The sequence below is a fragment of the Colobus angolensis genome, unplaced genomic scaffold (genome assembly GCF_000951035.1).
Source record: "Colobus angolensis palliatus isolate OR3802 unplaced genomic scaffold, Cang.pa_1.0 Scaffold409, whole genome shotgun sequence".
NCBI classification, from domain to species: Eukaryota; Metazoa; Chordata; class Mammalia; order Primates; family Cercopithecidae; genus Colobus; species Colobus angolensis.
This window is the reverse complement of record NW_012117477.1, coordinates 892,051-901,767: the sequence shown is the minus strand read 5'-3', so window position 1 is coordinate 901,767 and position 9,717 is coordinate 892,051. Positions and strand designations below refer to the sequence as shown.

The 9,717-nt window shown below is 36.8% G+C and overlaps 1 pseudogene; it reads left to right on the top strand.

The window, feature by feature from the left end:
- The first annotated feature begins 8,052 nt into the window (after positions 1-8,052).
- On the top strand, positions 8,053-8,820 carry LOC105521738 (annotated as a pseudogene).
- Positions 8,821-9,717: the final 897 nt, after the last annotated feature.

Genomic DNA, 9,717 nt, shown 5'->3' with positions numbered 1-9,717 from the left:
GCCAGGTGTAGTGGTGGGCACCTGTAGTCCCCGCTACTCAGGAGACTGCAGCAGCAGAATCGCTTGAACCTGGGAGGCGGAGGTTGCAGTGAGCCAAGATTGCACCACTGCACTCCAGCCTGGGTGACAGAGTGAGACTCTGTCTCCAAAAAAAAAAAAAAAAAGAATAGTACCTGTCACATAGTGCGCATTCAATACATATCTGCAGAATAAGTGGATGAATGAGTGAATAAATGGCTGAGGAAGAGGTGTTGAAGATTGTTGACATCATAAGAGGTCATAAGAGATTAGATCACAGAAAAGTGAATTCAGCTCACAATAGACCACATGGTCTAAGTCTCAAAGTACATCAGGCAGTGATGGAACCAATTCACTTATAGTTTACAATGATTGACATTTACACATGTGGCTATGAGCATCTTGCCTTTTCTACTTCTTCTCTACTATTGGAGTTTCTCAGTGATATTTCATAGAGGCATCTTCCTGCTGTGATCTGTTTTAGTTTGTATGTATATACTGCAGCAAATAGTCACTCTTCTCACCTTTATTACTAGTGATAAAGGAGAAGTAGAGGAGGATGTGAACAAATATAAATAGAAGAAGTAACTGGCACACTTTAATAGTTTATAAATTATTTAGGTGATAATATTGTTTATAAGGCTGATCCATTCAGTTTATTGCCTTTATATAAACAGGAAGTAGGGTTGTATCATTACAATTGCAGCTCTACTGTTACAACTCTCAAAAGAATTTTTCGACATTATTTATTGGTAACTTAAGCTAAAATTATGAACAATGTTAAGGCCTAATAAAATAATTTTAAAAACGAACCATCTTTAAAAATTTCCACTTATTATTGCTCTTTTGTTCTGATAGATGTTGCCCCCATAGTTAGCAGAGAACTAACAACCTTAGGCACCCTTGTAATAACTATAATTTGTTACAGCTAACTGACCATTTCTCTTTGTGGATTAGTTTGAGGGTTGCATGTGGCATATGTTAATCTGCAGCAACCTTTCCAAAGATGTTGAATTATGAGCTTTACAAGACTCTTTTGATGCCTAATTTCATCCAGCTTCATAATTTGCCAGGTTGTATTTTTTTCTTCTTCTAGAAAATGAGCAGTCTGCTAGTTCTTACCCCCCAACTATGAACCCCCATGCATTTAAGATTATCCTTCAGTCTTTGTTTTTCCAAAGTTTTTCTATGATGTACCTAATGTGATTTCCTTCATGTGTATCCTAGTCAGTTTTGTAGGGCTTCTTGGCTTCTCAGGTTGATATCTTTTGACAGTTTTGGAAAATTCTCAGCCAGTGTCTGTTCGAATGTGATCACTGCCTGTTGTCTCTCTCCTCCCTTTCCAGGAATCCGATGATATTCCTTATTGGAATGTTTTACTGAGGCCCATATGTATCTTAGCCTCTTTTGCACACTTTTCATCATTTTTGCTCTCTGAGTAATCCCAGTATTTCCCACTGACCTATTTTAGAGTTCATAATCCTATCTCCTGCTATTAAACCCATCTATTGAGATTCTAAATTCTGTAATTGCATTTTTAGTTATAGAGTTTCCATTTGATTATTTCTGTATCTGTCATTTATGTTTTAAACATATAAATCAAATTTCATATCTGATAACTTCACTAACTGGGTCATCTATACATCTGTTGATTATGTATACATTTTGTCCCTTGGGTCCTGTCTCTTAAAATGTTTAGTAATTTTTAATATAGTAACTAACATTGTATATACAAAAATTTAGAGACTCTAAATGGTGCTATATTTATAGAAAGTTCACTCTCCTCTGGCAGATACATATAATAGGGGCTCTATCTACCAATATTCCATCAAACTCTGGTTCTTCCCAATATGGTGTGGTCCTCCAAGGATTCCAATAGGGAACTTGTAGTCTTTATTATATTACATTTTAGAGACTTTGTGATTTATATTGTATTATGTTGGTGCAAAAGTAATTTTTTTTTTTTTTGCTATTACTTTTAAAGGCAAAAACTAGAATTACTTTTGCACCAACCTAATAGTCCTTTGCCCTTGAACAGTTTAATAATTGGAATGACATCTAAAGTGGAAATCCACTAGTATTGGGCTTAGTTCTTTTTCATTCCCACGTCTCCAAGATCGTGAATCTCAAGTCCTAGATGTTTGGCAATCCTATACTCCAACTTTTGTCTGTTCATCTCTTTACGATTACCAGAAGCTCTGTTGGCTTCTTTGCCTTCCTTCCTAGTAGAGGCCACAGGAGTCTCTAACTCTTGAATTTCAGCTCACATCTCTGCATTGGCCTTCCTACTAAGATTCTCCTCTTTCAAGTGCTGGTTGTCTCAGTAGTTCTCTGATACCTTCAAACAGACTTTTTTTGGTTTTAATTTTGGGTTTTATTACCCATAATAAATCTGTTTTCCCTAGTTGTCCTTAGCAAGAGCAATACTCCATTGCATTTAGAAGTGAAATTCTGGATTTAAATTTCTAAAGTAAATTTTTATTTCTAAAATGGTAGTTAATTTTTCTGCCCCTGAAATATTTGCCTTCTATAAGTCTTGAGCAGCATCATTCAATAGAAGTAAATGGAAGTCCCAAATGCAAGACCTATATGCTGTTCGATTTTCCAGTAACCACAATTTTAAAAAGTAAAAGTGAAATTAATTTTGTAATATATTTTAATTAACCCAAACTATCTCAAATATCATCATTCAATATGTTATCAATATAAAAATTAACCATACATTTTACATCCTTTTTTTTCAAATTAAGTTTGTGAAACCTGGTGTGCAACTTACACTCAATTAGATCTCAACTTGAGCTAGCCATATTTTAAGCAGGGGGTAGTTACATGAAGTTAAGTGGCTACTGCATCTGAACATGCAGATGTAGATAGCAAAAAAGAGGCAAATTTAATAAAATTTTGAAGAAAAATGTAGCTAAAGTATATTTTAAAAAATAAAACTTGTTACTTTTGGTGATATTTCTGTTAATTAATTTTTTGTGTTTTATTTTTTCTAGCTCTTTTTGAGACCTGGAGAAAACGGAAGGTAGGACTGATTGATAACTTCTACTTGTATAGAATTAAAAGAATATGAAAAGTTTAGATAAAGAGCATAAATACAAATCTTCTATTGGTAAACATACCTGTCTTTAATTTTTATTGCTTTGATATCTGCTTTAGTTGATTTGAGTATTTGTAGAATGCAGGCTACATGTTTAGATGAAATTGGTAGACCACAGCTACCTACCCCGTGATATAAAAATCATATTTCTGGGCCTGAAATACCTTCCCAATTTATTTATAGCTACTGCCATATCTGTGGCAGATGATAAAGCCCTTAACTGTACAACTAGACAAAGAAAGAAATTAAAAAAAAATCCTCAAGAGTTAAATAGCACTGAGAGAAGTAACACATTGACTTAAATTCTAAGAGAAAAATGGGGACTTTCTTGACCTTTCTTCTTACAGCTGTTGATGGTGATACAAGTAATCAAGTATTTAAGCAACAGAGGGTGGAAAACAAATATCCAAATGATACTTGCTAAGATTTACTGGGTACCTGTAACATTGTCTTATAGCTTCACAACAATCTCTAATGTAGGTGTTATAATTATTCTCAACCACATTTTGCGGATAAGGAAATCATGACACAGAAAGGGTATTTGTTTAAAGTTTCATGGCAAATAAATGATGAAACTGGAATTTTAACTGAGATTGACTTGCTCCCGACTCTGAAATCTGAACTGCTGCTCTCTATTGTCTCCCGCATATAACATACAATTTTGCCTTGACCTGGACCCCCTGTTAAAAATTGTGGCTTTTAATATTCTGTGTAATTCATTGCATAGAGATGTCAGAATGAATTTAGATCACCTATAAATACCTCCTGGAGATTATCTGAATCATGGTATTTTATCTTTGTAATTTTAAGGAATATTTGAATTATACTAGTTGAGAAAGAAAGAGACAAAGGGTGTCAGTTCCCTGGGTTTTGAGTAGATAATGGCAAAGTTTCTCCTATAATTCAGGGCTCTCTGACAGCTAAGTCAATATTGAAAACTGTTAGGGTTAATATTCCTTTGCCTGTTATGCTCAACAGGGCATTATGTAGTGAATGATTCTCTTTCATACTCCAAGATATTCTGACATCAGACAGATTCAATTTTAGCCATAATTTCATTAAGATGAATCTGCTGGAAAGATAACCACGGACTAGACTGAACAGTATTATGAGTGAAGTGCTAATTCCATTTTCCCTAACTTTGTTCATATACCTTGGTCTTGTATTTCATTTAATGTAGCATAAGTCTCTTCAGCATTAGTAATGAGCACTTTCAACAACCATATCGCTTCCGTTTTCCACACAATGCTATGTCCTGTGTCTTCTAGAAGTTTCTTCTCCCTGGGGTCACTTGCTAATGAAGATCCATCTCAATCTCTGATTTTCATGTGGATTTCTGTGCATATTAAAGGTGCCAGCCTGACAGATGAAACATCTCTGTCTAAGGAGTGGATAGAAGAGGGAGGCAACCCTCTATATGTTAGCCTGCCAACATGGCTGCTTCTGGCGAGGGAGGAAACATGCTCCATCTGAAGCCTCTTTGCCAACCGTGTTTATGTGTCTGCTAGTCTCAAGTTTCAGAATTAATACAGAAGGAAAAAACTAGTAAAGAGCTTCTTTGGACTCCAGTCTAACTATCTTTATGTCCTCCTGCTTTATCAAAGCAACCTATTACGCCAATTCCGGTCCGGCGCTGTGGCTCACGCCTGTAATCCCAGCACTTCGGGAGGCCGAGGCAGGTGGATCACCAGGTCAGGAGATTGAGACCATGCTGGCTAACATGAGAAAACCTGTTTCTACAAAAAATACAAAAATTAGCTGGGCGTGCACACGCCTGTAACCCCAGCTACTCGGGAGGCTGAGGCAGGAGAATCGCTTGAACCAGGGAGGCGGAGCTTGCAGTGAGCCGAGAGCCGGCCACTGCACTCCAGCCGGGAGACAGGGCGAGACTCCGCCTTAAAAAAAAAAAGAAAAGAAAAGAAATACTGCCAATTCCACTTCAGGTTTGGCGACTGATGTTACACATCTGTCTCTTCAGAAAACTAGATACCTCATAAGAGTGCAGTGTCAATTCTGAGTGCTGACTTTTAAATTGAAGAGATGAGAATAGGAACTGAACTATTTGTCATCCATGAGTACTTTATTTTGCCTCGTTTGTAAATGAGAAGAAATTAATAAATACCAAAAATATTTGTGGTCAGATTGTTTTTAAATAAAATAACAATAAAAAGTTTGATGAGTTGTGGTATCACCGTAGCAAAGTAGTGGTTGCAAAATAATCTAGTCCTGTGATACCTAACACGATGCAATTCCAGAATTGAGGAACCCGAAGCATGGTATTGTAAACTCAGTTTTTCTTTCTATTTTTTGTTTGTTTGTTTGTTTATTTGGCTCTGCAAATGAAAAGTACAATGAAATCCAAAAGGATAATTTCAGAAAAATAGTGCCTCTGGTAAGCAATCTCATAAGATGTATTCTATAGTCAACTAAACGTGTGTGTGTGTATATGTGTGTCTGTATGTGTGTCCTATACTTTTTATCCAGTAATTCCACCTATAGAAATTTATCCTTGATAGAAGTGCCTGTGAACATAAGTACATGTGAACAAAAAATTTTACTGTAGCAGTATTTATAAGTGTGGGGAAAAAGGAAACATTCTCAAGATTCTTAAATAGGGAAATTACTGTTAATATCCATTTTGGAATAATTTTTCAGGTCATTATATTGCCATCTGATTATTTGTAGGTATGTACAATTTGTTTGAAAAGCAAATGGCATGTAATCAAATATATGATCCCCTTTTGATAAGCACAATGATTTAAGAACAACAAACTCTTCCATCCATAATCCCTTTATGTGTGCAAATAATATCCTCATATGAGCATAGAGAAAGGCATGGAAAGAATCAATCCAAGGTATAAGAAAAGCCTATGCAAGAAAGGAAATAAAGAAGACTTAGGGGAAAATGTTAAAAAAAATAAAACAAGCAAACAAAGAGATATATAGACTCGAGTTTATGAAAAGGCCATCAGGATGCTTGTATTATAAAATCACTTAACTATCTCCTCCATTGCCTGCTATAATTTCTGAATTTTCCACAGTAAGAATAATTTCATAGGTTCTGTGAGTCTATACACAAATATTTGTCTTTGAATGGTGTCAATAAGAGCAACTTATTTTTATTACATTGATTTGTCATGTTAGGTAAATGAGACTGGGGGTATCTTTGACATGAGGTGTTCCTAGGAGGGAAATCTTAGCCGAATACATAGCTGCAGCAGATTCAGGCATCTCAAACTCAAGTGAGAATACTCAGAATAGAATGAATGCCCAATTTGCATATTTTTAGAAGAAAAATTTTTCTATCTCATGCCTCTATCTTCTTATTGGCCTGGTTTTTATAATGTATCACTCTATACTAATATTGTCAATGGAATGGGATTATTCTGATTGGCTTAAGCTAATCAACATTCTATCCCTCGAGCTGGGGAGGGACCAGTGAAACAGATGACTACCTAATAACTAAACAACAGCAGAGTGCACAAGTAAGAAACAAGGCTATAATAAGAAGCAATGGCTATGGAGCAGGCAACCAACGTTGTCCACCCAGCCTTCATTTTACCTACTCTACTAAAGATGGTTTGCCTGAATGGCTGCCTTTCCTACTAGAGAGGATTAATATACTAAATATATATTATTTGTATATCCCATGCATTTACCACTTGAATACAATGCAAATGAACCTTGGTTTATATAACACTCAACAGTTTTGCTACACACTTTTTCTTTGACTTACTGTGAAACAAAGCTATCCTCAGGTGTTTGGGAAATTTCTCACCAGTGTACACTGCAAAAATACAGAAAGTAAATGTGAAATTGTTTCAGTAGATTCTTTTTTTTTTTTTTTTTTGAGATGGAGTCTCGCTCTGTCGCCCAGGCTGGAGTGCAGTGGCTGGATCTCAGCTCACTGCAAGCTCCGCCTCCCGGGTTTACGCCATTCTCCTGCCTCAGCCTCCCGAGTAGCTGGGACTACAGGCGCCAGCCACCTCGCCCGGCTAGCTTTTTGTATTTTTTAGTAGAGACGGGGTTGGTTTCACCGTGTTAGCCAGGATGGTCTCGAACTCCTGACCTTGTGATCTGCCCGTCTTGGCCTCCCAAAGTGCTGGGATTACAGGCTTGAGCCACCGCGCCCGGCCTTCAGTAGATTCTTCATGAGGTTGTGCATGGCTTGGTGGTTGACTCGTCATGGCTTGGTTGAATACAGCGGGAAAATTGGCCTTTAGATGTTTTTAACTATAGAAATAATGCTATAAAATTCAGTTGCAAGTCACATAGCTAAATTTCTAGTATTCAATTAAAAGATAATCATATCACACATAATAAAATAGTGTCTTTTATAAAATAGATAACATTTTAAAAATATACAGTCACTGATTTTGAAATTAAAATGATGCTGCCAAAATTTACTTGCTCCAAATGACTTAAGCGAAAGACTTGTTAGGAAAAAAAAAAAAATTAAAGATGTTATGGCTGTCTCAAGAATCTAGTTAAGAGTTTGCTTCTGGCCGGATGTGGTGGCTCATGCCTGTAATCCCAGCACTTTGGGAGGTTGAAGCGGGAGGATCACCTGAGGTCAAGAGTTTGAGACCAGCCTGGTCAACATGGTGAAACTCATCTCTACTAAAAATACAAAAAATTAGCCGGGCATGGTGGTGTGTGCTTGCAATCCCAGCTACTTGGGAGGCTGAGGCAGGAGAATCACTTAAACCAGGAGGCAGAGGCTGCAGTGAGCTGAGATCATGCCATGCCACCGCACTCCAACCTAGGTGACAGAGGGAGATTCCATCTCAATAAGTAAATAAATCAAACAAATACAAATTTTAAAAAAGAGTTTTCTCATGTGGTGCATAGGATCTGAAACCCACACACAGAGATCTAGGGAGCTAAAGTTCCCTCTTGGTTATAGAGGCGACAATTTTGATTCCTCAGTGATGGTGACGTCCAGGAGCGGTATGGTCCAAAAAACCTGGGAACTGGCCAACAACATGCTAGAAGCTCAGAGTATCCATGAAAACTACAAATATGACAAGAAGCAGCAGCAAGAAATCTTGGCAGCAAAGCCCTGGGTTACCAATCACCATTATTTTAAAGTACTGCAAAATCTCAGCATTGGCTCTACTAAGATGGTGATGCATGCCAGATCGGGGGCAACTTGGAAGTGATGGGTTTGATGCCAGGAAAGGAGCCACGATTATTATGGGCAGTTTTACTTTGCCTGTGGAGGACACTAAAACCTGAGAAAATTCTCAGGCTGCTGCATATGAGTACATGGCCACATACATAGAAAATGCCAAAAAGGTTGGCCAACTTAAAAATGCAATCGGATGGTATTATAGGCACCCTGGCCATGGCTGCTGCCTTTCTGGCATCATGTTAGTACTCGGCTGCTCAATAAGCGGTTCCAGGAACCATTTACAGCTGTGGTGACTGATCCAACAAGAACAGTATCTGCAGGGAAAGTGAATCTTGGTATCTTTAGGACATACCCAAAGGGCTACAAACCTCCTGATGAAGGATCTTCTGAATACCAGACTATCCCGCTTAATAAAATAGAAGACTTTGGTGTACACTGCAAACAATATTATGCCTTAGAAGTCTTGTATTTCAAATTCTCTTTGGGTTGCAAATTGCTTCAGTTTCTGTGGAATAAATATTGGGTGGGTACACTGAGTTTCATTGTTGGGTTTAGAAACACATGATCGAAAATCAGAAGACAAACTTGCCAAAGCCAACAGAGACAGCAGTAAAACTACAATAGAAGCTATCCATGGATTGACGTGTCAAGTTATTAAGGATAAACTGTTTGATCAGAGTAACATCTCTTAAACAGTCACTGAGAAGTGCTTTTGCCCAAAAGACAATATGAGAAAAATACTCAGGTAACACTTTAAAACTAGTTACCCAATATCGGATTAAAAGTATAAGGTTCTCTGACCTGTCTTGAATACTAACATCCTGTAATAAAACTCTTTAAAAATTTTTTTAAAATAGCCTTCTTCTTTTTTTTTTTTTTTGGCTTCTCTTTTTTTGCACAAATTCATTGGTCTACATTAGCTACCTTTTGACTTGGGTTTTTCCCCTCTAATTTCCCCTTTTCTGAAAACTAGAGAAAACTAGAGAAACAAGACTTCATTATCAAGTACTCTTGTCAAGATTATATCCGAGCATTGAAATTACTGACCACATTTATTCTCATAATTTTTCAGAACCCTATAACTTTTGAGGAGAGTTTTTATATTAGTCCTGACTTCTAATTTTAAAATATTGGATAGCTAATGAGTTTTAATAACAAAGCAAATACTGGATTAAGCTTTAGATAAATGGATTTCATAGAAATCAAATACTTATCTGTGTAGAGCTTGTATCATATTTGCTTTTGATATAAAATTTAAATCAATATTTATTGCATTTAGGTTTAGCTAATCTTCATTTTGAAAGCCAAATAATCAAAAATAAAAACAGCTGACAGAAGCTCATTTTACTTAAAGAAAGTGTGGTACAAGAACAGAAAACCAAACACCGCATGTTCTCACTCATAGGTGGGAACTGAACAATGAGATCACTTGGACTCGGGAAGGGGAACATCACACACTGGG